This window comes from Tursiops truncatus, unplaced genomic scaffold (genome assembly GCF_011762595.2).
Source record: "Tursiops truncatus isolate mTurTru1 unplaced genomic scaffold, mTurTru1.mat.Y mat_scaffold_39_arrow_ctg1, whole genome shotgun sequence".
Classification (NCBI taxonomy): Eukaryota; Metazoa; Chordata; class Mammalia; order Artiodactyla; family Delphinidae; genus Tursiops; species Tursiops truncatus.
In genome coordinates, this window is record NW_022983296.1 from 500,815 (window position 1) to 512,117 (window position 11,303).

General features: G+C 50.1%; 1 long non-coding RNA gene across 1 annotated transcript; it reads right to left on the reverse strand.

The window, feature by feature from the left end:
• Nucleotides 1-439: 439 nt before the first annotated feature.
• LOC117310808 (uncharacterized) lies at nucleotides 440-1,874 on the reverse strand. Its single transcript, XR_004524854.2, has 2 exons — nucleotides 1,669-1,874; nucleotides 440-921 (listed from the first exon to the last, which is right to left on the reverse strand). It is a non-coding gene; the product is annotated as an uncharacterized lncRNA (long non-coding RNA).
• Nucleotides 1,875-11,303: the final 9,429 nt, after the last annotated feature.

Genomic DNA, 11,303 nt, shown 5'->3' on the forward strand with positions numbered 1-11,303 from the left:
ATGAGAAAAAAGCTAAGAACTACATCTTAAATATTGCTCATTGTGGGGCTTCCCTGGTGGTGCAGTGGTTAAGAACCCACCCCCCAATGCAGAGGACACGGGTTTGAGCCCGGGTCAGGGTAGATCCTACATACAGCGGAACAACTATGTCCGTGAGCCACAACTACTGAGCCTGCGCTCTAAGCCTGCGAGCCACAACTATTGAAGCCCACGCACCTAGAGTCCGTGCTCTGCAACAAGAGAAGCCACCGCAATGAGAAGCCGCGCGCCACAACAAAGAGCGGCCCCCGCTCGCCACAACTAGAGAAAGCCCATGCAACAACGAAGACCCAATGCACTCAAAAATAAAATAAGTTAAATAAATTTAAAAAAGAATTATTTGTAAAAATAAATAAATAATAAATATTGGTGACGTAAAGAAAATAGCACAACATGAAACTTGTGAGTTAAGTTTTATTGGGGGAAAAATAAAGACTATATCCTGGGAGACAGAATCTCAGATAGCTCCAAGAAACTGTTCCAAAGAGGCAGGGGGAAGGTCAGTGTATATGTAATTTTGGTGAAGGGGGAGTACACGCAATCGAGCACATATAATTTTTGCAGAAGGTTTCTGCTCGTCTCATGCAGGCTCCGGCTAGTGACGTCACCATGAAGGATTTCAGTGCTTCTCTAGACACGAGGAGATACAAGAACTGGGCTCATAAAATCAGCTCCTGAAAGTATCTAACTCTCTGAAGAGCTGTCCTGCCAGCTTCCCCCGAGCACAGAGCACGTCATTTCCGCTCTCTACCCTGAACTCCTTTCAGGGGGTGTTGAAGGTCAGCGGCTGCAGCAGTTGCACCAGCACCTGATTTAATCCTTATCGAGGTAGATGGCAAGTGCCGATCCATAGCTGACAATACGCTCCAAATAATTTTATTCCTTTAAGACGGAAAAGTAAAATACAATAAATTCTGATTCTGCCATGTTTAAACTATAAAACTTAACATAGTGTGTTTTACTACACTGTTTTTTTTACTTTTTTTTTTTTTTTTTTTTTTTTTGCGCTACGCGGGCCTCTCACGTTTGTGGCCTCTCCCGTTGCGGAGCACAGGCTCCGGACGCGCAGGTTTAGGGCCATGGCTCACGGGCCCAGCCGCTCCGCGGCATGTGGGATCTTCCCGGACTGGGGCACGAACCCGTGTCCCCTGCGTCGGCAGGCGGACTCTCAACCACCGCGCCACCAGGGAAGCCCTGATTTTTTACTCTTTCAATACGTTTTCAACTAGATCCACGTTACCTGCACATCATCCGTGTATAGTCTGTTAGTTAAGGTCTTTGAACAAAGGAATAAGTGGATAATTCCGTGCGGTTGAGAACAAGGGACGGAAACATTTCTCTTGGCCGCTAAAAAATAGGGACAGTTTTACAACCTTCCGGGGGCGTCTGAGGAAACGCAGCAGAGTCTGTCCGCGACGGTGAACTCTCCTGGTCGCCGGCGCCCCAGCTCCTTCCCCGCGGCCCGAGGGTCCGGGGCTCAGCCGCGCCGCCCACGAGGACACGCCTTGGGCGGAGCTCCTCCCGCCAACCGCCCCGCGTCCGGAACAGACGCCCCGCCGGGAACAGCCTCCACGCCGCTGGCCCCTCGGAGACCGGATCCGAGGGACAACAAGCGACATCGAACATTACCTGAGAAGGTGGGGATACACCGCGCGGGGCGGCCGGAAAGGAAGACGCGGAACCTCGAGGAGCGGACACAGCCCCTTTGCACCGGCCGGGGCACGGGCGGGGAACGTTTTCCTCCCGCAGACCAGCCAGCCCCACACGCGGGCCCGCAACCGCCAAGGCGCCTCCACTCCGTCCTCAGGGAAGACCGCCCATCAAGTCCGGGTGCAGTTGAGCATGCGCCCCATCGCCTGTGACATAGTGGCTTCGTGCCCCCCCCTGCAGGCCCTTGGGGGAAGTGTAGGATGCTCGAAATAATTGGAGAACATGGGGCCCCTCCCAGCCAGGATGCTAAGTTACTCAAAATCTCAGTGCCCCAGACTCTCTGCTGATGGCACTGGTGATGCTCTGATCCAGCCATGCCCGCTCTCTTGCCTGGGATGTGCCCCACTCTTTGGAGTCATGTCATCTGGTTTTTAGGTCATCCCCCCAAAAATGATAATAACCTCTATTCTATACTACAATGACAGTATCCATTTCAGGTCCCTAGAAAAGAGCCACCAATTTCCACCATCAGATTCTCCACTGGATCTTCAACCTGTTAGTCACAGAGGACAGCTGCTCTGCTTGGAATAAAATTCTCTATAGTAATATACAGAGTTGATCACAATCACAAATAACTGAAACAGAAGATGAGAGTAGAAAATCTATGGACTTTTCCTCATTTGAGAATAGGAGTCCACAGTTAATTCCAAGAAATCGTTAGCTATCTGAAGCAGTGGAATACAGCTGACATACCTTGGAGCTTGTCAGGGAGGGAATCAAACTGTGTTTTCCCTCATTTAGCAAATCCTCAAAAAATAAGGAAACAAGAAAAAACATTCTGCTTATGACCACCTTTATTCAATTATATTTTTATGCACAAGAAAGTAATGTAAAATACGTTAAATATAAAATATCAGAAAACAAAATGATAATGTATTTAAGATACACATTTCTAATATCCAAAATTATTTACAAAATTCAAAATCAGTTCCTTAAATAAACAAACTCATGAATTACATTTTAAAACTTATCCTTTCAGAACTTCACGTGGGATTTTCTGTTTTCAGACTTTGGAAAGCAATTTTTCCTTTAAAAATTTCTTCAGAACATACTTTTGTTACAGACTTTAAAATTAGCTGCTTAACAGATATACATGAAAATATCAGTTGTTTGAACCTTTCATAAACTTACACTCATATCATATAACAGCTCAACAAAGGCTTTGAAATAGCAAATGATTCTGCTTGTTGATTTTCTTCCAATAAGAGATTCAGGGACCCAGCAACCTTCGATTTGTGGATTGTCCAACAACAACATGTGCTTTCAACTACGGGTATGTTCCTTGGGTTTATTCCACTCAGTTGTAAAGGGAAAATGTATGGCAAATCAGGGAGCGTGTTTCCAGGGCCTGAGCCTCTACAAAGAAAATATCACTTCCATCCCCAATTTACTTGCTGGGAACCACTCCACTGTGAATGATCTTCGTGCTTAGGGCTCCAGAGAATGTGGACCTTTTAGACACAGCAGGTGGGGGCATCAGACAGAGCTCACCTTTGAGGAGAGCCCTTCTTCCAGTGTTTATGCTGGTGCAGGGAGGTGGGGTACAGGCGCCCTGTCTCTTGCTTGTGCTAGGACATCGACAGGTATCTTGGTCACTCCTGCTACATGTCCGCCTACATCTGCCCGTGTTAGGAGGCCTGTGTACCTGTGCCTGCCTGAGCTCACTCACGTCAACCACCCATCTACTGTTGCTGGAGCCTGAGAAACTTTCTGGCTGTGCACGTGCCTATGTAACTCTGCATCGAAACCCTCTTTATATAATTTGAAAACTGAAGCCCAGAAAGAGGCAGGGACTTGTCTAGGACACCATATGTGAGCAGAGGCCGGAATAAAAGTGAGGAATCCAGCTCCCTAAGCCAGTACTCAGTCCCTCCCATCATGTTTGGTTTTGAAATAAGAGCCCTTAAGATCCTGGTGAATTCCTGCCAACTCGGCTCAGTTTGGGCCATTACTCTCTCCACATCTCCATGCAGACACATGTATGTACAAATAGAAATAGGGTTAACAGCTGGGGATGATGCGAGGGTGGTTAAGGAAGAGAAAACAATATGTAAGTGTTGAGGAGAGCAAGAAGATGTTGGAGAGAGCTCTGCCATGGAACAGGGGCGTCCACCCCCCTGGCAGTGTGTCCAGAGGTCGAAAGAATGAGGGGGATTCTCCACGTTCCCATAGTCCTGCCTGGGCGTGGGCCATCTCCCTCGTGTTCTCCAGCGGACAGGGCCTGGGGTCTTACAGTCCACCATTCTGATCTTCTAGACCCAGGCTGAGCACACACCCCATTCCCCAGTGTAGACAATGCTGCAGGGGAGAAGAGCTTTCTTTCTCTACAAATTGTGTGCTTGCCGTGGCGGATTGCAAGTGTTCTGCATGCTTGGAAAGACTGCTGAGAAACTTGGTTCTCCACCACTGACCACTGTGTTCTGAGAGTTTGGCAAAATGCTTTCCACTTCACGGAGGTCCTGCAGAGTAGGGATTAGCTGGGAAACGAGGCCTTGTGAGCACAAGGGGGCACAGCCTCAGACCCAGAGACAGGGTTCTAGGAAGAAGACCAGTCTTAGTTGGTGCCTCGTGGTCCTCATTTGGATGGGGGGATATCATTGTTTTGGCTGAAGTCATCCCTGACGAGCAAAGAGACACCACAGTGATGGACAAAACGGTGGGGAAAAGGAAGCTTCTGGGGCCACTTTCACTGCACTGCCCTGGAGCCTGTATGTTCTACTCTATGCCCCTGTGACTTTGAAGAGCTTCTGTGTTGAGGACACCCAAATAAAGGTACCAGTTTTTGAGGGGTGTGCAGGCCCAGGACCACAGTTGTAGTGCTGGTCACCTAGGAGCAGACAGGCTTTTGCATCACTGATGCCCACTGAGGGCCACGAAGAGGGCTTTGTGGTCCCCCCTGTTACACATACAACTTTAAACTCTTGTCAGTAGCATTCACCTCCATAGTCCAGCTGGTTAAAAGGGAGGAGGGCGCCAAGATAGTCACACATGTTCCTTCAGCAACTATGCACCATGCACTCCTTCTCTGCCAGGTGTCCTTGTGTGGGGCACAAAGTGACCAAGAGTTCCCTAGTTTCCAGGAGCTCACAGCCTGGAGCAGAGATGGCCAAAAGTACAGGAGCAAGACATATGAAAGAAAAGAGCCAATGTGAGACTGGAAATAAAGACTGTGCTCTGAGGGAGGTTTGGCGAGTCCCTGGGTAGGAGGGTCTCAGAGGCCTCACTGGAGTGACAGTTACGGGGACCAGAATGACAACAGCAAACCAACACTCACACATCTGGGAGCAGCATGTCAGGGAGAAATCACCACTGCTGAAGAAACCTGTGGGCAGAGGTGAGTGGACCACAAATGTTAGAAAGTGATGAGTAGAACTGGAGAAAAAACTGCGGGGGTTAGGGGGAGTCAGGAAGTCAGGGCCATATCCTGGGGTCTGCTAGACTGTTAAGTATCTGTTTCTTTCTAAAATTTACCCCAAAGCTTGCATTTAAAATTACATATATTTAATAGCTCGCAATTTTTGTGGGTAATAAATACGGACAGAGCTTAATGGACTCCTCTGCATCAAGGTGTCTCACAGGCTGGGGCTGCAGCCTCAACTGAGACTCAAGTGACAGAGGATTTGGTCCCAACTTTACTCACAGTGTTCAGGATGCAGGTTGGATTTGGAGTTTGAGTTCCTTTCTATGTGTTGACTTGGGCAATGCCTCGATTCTCTCCTTTGTGAGGCTCTTTATATGACAGCTCAAAACATCTGTGCTTGATTCCTCAATTCACGGATAAGAGAGAGAGAAGTGGAAAATTAGAGAGGGAATAAAAGGAAGGTGAGCGATTTTTGAAATTAAAGTGTACGCATGACATTCCATCGCTTCGGCTAAAATCTACTGATTGGGGTATTTGCTAACCACTTAGTAGTTACACAGGGGTATGTATAGCAAAGAAGGGGTCACTGGGTGCCATGTGGAGGCTGCCCACCACACAGGCCAATTTGAGTCACTTGAGTCTCATTCAAGTTATAACAGGAAACTCAACAGTTTTACTCCAAAGGGTGACAATGTGTGAATTTCCATTAATTTCAACTCCCTCATGCTGCTGACCTAAAAATGAGGCCAAAAGGGGAAGTGACAGTTCCAATATCACCTTCCTGAGACTCAGACGTCTTTTGAGTTATTTTATGCTGTGTCCCACCCCTTCTTGTAATTTTCCAGTCTCTCCTTTGTGCCTTAGACACACGTGACACTAGCCACAGCTGTTATAGATATTATCTCAATGCACATGGTGATGTTCCTAGAAAGGACATTCTAGCCCGATCTCCACTGTGCAGGTTGGAAGACTGAGGAACAGCTGAGAGGAGCAGGGTGTTTTCCAGGACACAGAACTGGTGAGAAAAGGGACTGATTTCAGTTTTATCTTCTGAAATTTAGGACCCTAGCTACATTTCCAGACAGCTGTGGCCAGGGCTGTGTCCTCTCATCGTGTACAAAAAAAGAGGATGACATTGTGTGGGAGGGGCAGTTAACAGCCTAGAAGCGGATTTGTGTAGATTTGATGGAAGGGAGGATCCCAGATAATAAAATCTTGAATAAGTGACCTCACTTCCTTGGTGAGAGTCCCCAACAGAACTTAAACACTGGTAACGAGACACCCGCATTATAGGAAGAGCCCCCAAGAACTCACTCGACTGGAGACTCTCAAGAGAACAATCTATTCTGTTGTTCCCCACTTTTCAGAGGCTCTGGGCTGAGGGACTTTTCTGTCGCTGTGGACATTGCTCATCCCTCATCACCGATACCTCTGGCCATTTGGCAGGAGGTACTGAAAGGTAAAAGAGGGCAGCCCAGCATTGTTTGTGTGTGAAGGGGGTGGCGGGGCCAGGGAAGGAGGGGTACGGCCTTCCAGGGCAGGAGCAGGTTGTCAAGTGTCGGCAGCCTGGGGGTGGGGGGTCTCTCATGCCCAAACCCAGTTCGTGGCTGGCAGGATGAGAGGTGAGCGCTTGAGACCCAGGTCATCTGCGCACATGTTAAACCTGATCCCTAGAGCTTTCATCTGCTTTCCCCCCTGGCTGGGGGATTTGACAGATGCCTCTCTGTTCCTGAACTGAGGAATAGAAATTCTCATTGGGACTCTCCCTGTGGCGATGTTCAGATAGGCTCCTGATCACTCCTGGCCCAGCTACCAGACAGTGTCTTTGCAGAGTTCCACCCAGAGATCTTTGAGGAGCTGGTCAATGGGTTCAACTCTTCCACGTTTCTTGGCAAGGGGCAGGCCACCAACAACATCAAATTCTGGTCTTCAGTCAGAACAGGTGCAGAGGAGTCTCAAACCCCAAGACTTACAGGTGATCAGGGTTGGCCTAGAACCCAAACATGAATCTGGTAAGTGCCTGGGGTCCTCTGAGGAATGTGGTTTTCCAGGGCCTTCTGCTCCACATGAAGAGCAGACCAAGCCTCAGGCAGCTTAGAGAGAATGTCATGCAGCCCGTGCTTTGGGCAGTTCCCTGTTTGTTGACCTGCATGATCTTGAGTACTTGTTTGTAATTCCTAACCCTCTATTTTCTCATGTCTACAGTGGTGTTTACTGATGTCTAACTGGGATGATGCACTTAAAACCGGGAGGTGCTGGTGTTCCTCAGATAAGAGAATGTCTTGAAGGCGTCAACGGTCTATTACCCCCTTCCACTTAAATTGTACTTTTAAACATAGAACCTTTTTCGGGGTGGGCACTCAGGTCCTCCTCTTGCACCAGTTCCTGCTATGCTACTGGTTTCTGGTCTGAACTCTACATCCTGATCCTACTGGTGATTTATGGTGTTGCCATTGTGTATATGTCCTTCCTTGTCTACATGGTGTGAAAAGAGACAACCCTGTCCCCAGATGATGCCTGAATAATGCTGCCCCTCAAAACAGGCACAAGGAAGAATCACGGAGAGTCCCTGGTACCAGCTTTCCCAGGTAGAAACATCACCTACACCACGCTGTTCCTCTGCTCCAATCAGGCCTTCACTACTGCCCAGCAGGTCCTGCATGATCAGTTTCATAGGCGACGGCTGCGCCAGCCACAGCATGGTGGGGAGTGCCCCACCTTTATCTGTGTGTCTTTGGAATGTCACCGCACCTCTCTGAGCTTCACTTTGCTCTTCTCACAAGTAGGTGGATAAAAGTATGAACCTCCTAGTGTTACTGTAGCAAGTCATGGTAGATGCTTGCCTGGTGGCTGGCTCTGAAGAGAAGGCTGCTGGCCATGCTGTGTGTCTTCACATATATATTTCTCTCTCCCCAGTGAAGAAACTCTCTGCCTCATCCAGCACCGGCCTGTGGTCTTTGTGAGTTTGGAAAAGCACATGAAAATCACCCTGATTTCCTATTTGCAAAGAAGCTTTGTGTTTGCATCCATCTTGTCTGGACCTAGTCCTTGGTGTGGACAGATTAGGAATTTCTGGGAGCAGGCAGAGGAACTCCAGGCCCACCCAGATACCTGGGATGGTTCTGGTTGGCATTCACTCATTCAGCAATACAGATTAAGTACCCAGTACATGCAGGCATTTTCCTAGACACTAAATTTAAAGAATAAAACAGACACAATCCCTGGGGCTAAATTATAAACTGAGTTTCAGATCATCTCTCTAGACATCTTAAGTAGTCATGTCCAGAGTGCATGAGAAGTGATGCCCCCATGGCTGCCTCTGGATATGGGTGCTCCTCCCATATTACAACACAAATATGAACCACAGGACCAACTAAAACTCTGAGTGGTCTTGGACTCACAGGCTCCTCTGTCGACCCAAATACCACTGTGCTAGGCCTCAGCACAGAGTGGGAGTCTGGAGGCTGTGCTGGGCAAGGACAGGCAGAACACTGGAGCTCACACACCTTTCAGTTCCCATAGGAATGCTTATGTCTGGAGGTTTACCCCAAAGAAGCAAATGAGTCAGAAAGCTGTGGATAGGGTCCCAAACTCCCTGGGAATCAGAGGGGTTGAGTTGGTCCCCGAGAGACTCATCCCCTCCATAGCCCCATCTCACTCCACCTGCCCTCCCTACATCTACCTCCTCTGGCACACATAACTGGGGACCAGAAGAGGTGAGGTGAGCAACATGTTCACAAAGCTCTCTCAAGCTCAGTCCTGATGCTCATGTGCATGAACGGTGGAGTATGCTGTGCCCATGACCTTGGAGAGAAGAGTGTCAGTAAGAAGACAAGACTCACACAATCTCTGTCGGGCTCAGACCTTCCAGTACAAGGATAACCACAGTGGGGTTGGAAGTGGGCTGAGGCCATCATCTGGGTCCAAGAGCCAAAGGAGGGTGCTTCCGTTGCACAGCATTGAGTGAGGCAGGCATCCGGCTCTGTTCCACACGTGACCCCCCACGCTCTGTCTCTCATCTTAGGCACCTGGTTGTGTTAGTACCTGCAGCTCACCTGGCAGCCCCTGCTCTGCCCCTTTTTTAGGCTAAAGTTGGCCTATATGCAGGTCAGTTTGCCTGCCTCAGACATGAAACACCATGCCCCATTTTCCTGGTCCAGAAGGAGATTTTAGAGTCCACAGAGACAAAGCCAGACGGTAAGAGGGACTGCAGGCAGGGAAGATTCTCTGCGTTAGGGTTTAGGGGCTGGGTATTCCTTTTCAAGACAGTAGATGTTTCTGTTTGGGGGAAGGCACAGGGAGTCAGTTACGTGGGTGAACCTTTCTCTTTATCCTGCTCTAGTGCCAGCTCCAAGGTTCTTGCTGAAGGGTCAGAAGAAGGGTCAACGCAGTGCTAGAGACAGCTGCACCAGGACCATTGGCTCTGTTGGGCGTGCGGAGTAGGTGGGCGCTCATGGTGGGCCTGGGGCCCCACACCTGCCTTTCCATGGCCTGGACTCCTATGATCAGGGTGCAGATCCCCAGCTCCACCACTTATCAACCACGTAACCTGGGCAAATTCACTTTCCACCTGAGATCAGTAGAGATGGACAATGAGAGGACTTCCCACACAGTGGCTGTGCAGATTAAAAGAGGTAAACAGGCAGAACATCAGGCAGAGCCTGGTCCATTGCTTGGGGGAGGAGAGCTCACTGTGTGCAGCCAGGTACCTTGGTCAGCCCCCAATCTGCCCAGAGACTCAGCAACCTCAACACCTATTACACACCTGAAGTGCACTTAACCTCAAGGGACAGAAACAGACAAAGCCCCTGGTTGTAGCTGTACAGAGGAATGTGCATTTGAACAAGGAATTAGAGCAGAAGGGTGACCGGGGTGGGTGGAAGATGCTCCCTTGGTTTGGGCAGAATTGAGCTGCCTTGTGGAGCTGGCAGTTAGTGGAGATGGGCAGGCTGGGCTACATCCTCCACTTCTGAGCTCCCACTGTCAGTGACGCCCCTGTCTGGTATGCAAAGATGGTGTGTGGCAGACCCATGTGACGTTCCCCCTGCTCCCCAGGACGTGTTCAAGAAGGTAGCTCCCGCTCAGTGCCTGGGCTCCATCTGGTCCCAGAAAACACATTTGGAAATGAGCACATGGCACCAACCATCCATGCCACTGTCACCCAGTTCAACAGTGTGGCCAAGTGCGTCATCACCACCTGCCTCGGAGATCTGGGCATCATGGCCCAGGAGAGGGCCTGGGTGGTGAAGCACTGTATGAAAGTGGCCAGGGTCTGCCATTGGAGGTCCAGCAGAGTAGCTCTCCAGAGTCCTGGAACTGCCACTTCCAATGTAAGAGATTTTAGGATTGAAGTCTGTGGTCTAAACCCCTGCACCATCCCTATGAGGCAGGGGATAGATGGGTCCCAGGGTGAACAGCTGGAGTTTCTCCCCTGTGGACAGATACTCCAAAATATCAAGAGTGAGAGAGGAGGCTGGGCCCTGCCCAGATAAGAGATAAAAGAGCACATATTCCTCATTCTCGAAGTCAAGGAAACCTTCCCAAATACACACATGCAGAAAGGCTCATTGAAGGTCAAAAAGGGAGGGTGAGGGTTAGGGTTAGGCTTAGGGTTAGGGTTAGGGTTAGGGTTTGTGATGTCTGCGTACATCCGTGTTGCTCCCAACCCCCAGGAGAGTTGGAAAATATGAGAATGTACGACCAACGGGACACACGGAGGAGGAGGCCAGGCACGGACACACTCTCCTGTTCACACAAAACAGCCCCGTGGTCCCCGTTACCCGAGGGGAACCACGGCGTGCTGGTCGACCCATCCAGTATACCCAAACCTCCCTACAGCTCAGCGCCAGCCTCAGAAGCTATAGACCTGCTCGGCCAATCTCTGGCGACAACATGAACCGCCCACCTCCCGGCGCCACCGAAACAGTAGCCGCCAGCGTCGCCGGTCTCCCGGAACACTGCCTCGGGCACGGCGGCTGAGTCCCAGCCCTCGCAATGGGCACTGAAGCTCCGGATGGAAGGGACGGTCGCAATGCGTCCGGGAAAGTCTGAGGCATGGATCCCGATTGCCGGCCGGCGAGGGTACAGCGCAGGCCTCCCAAATGCCCGATTTCGTCCCGGGGCGTCCGTCTCGGCGCTAGCTCCTGTATCAGTACCGCGGGAAGCGACCCCGGCCACAGAAGAAGAGGGCGGG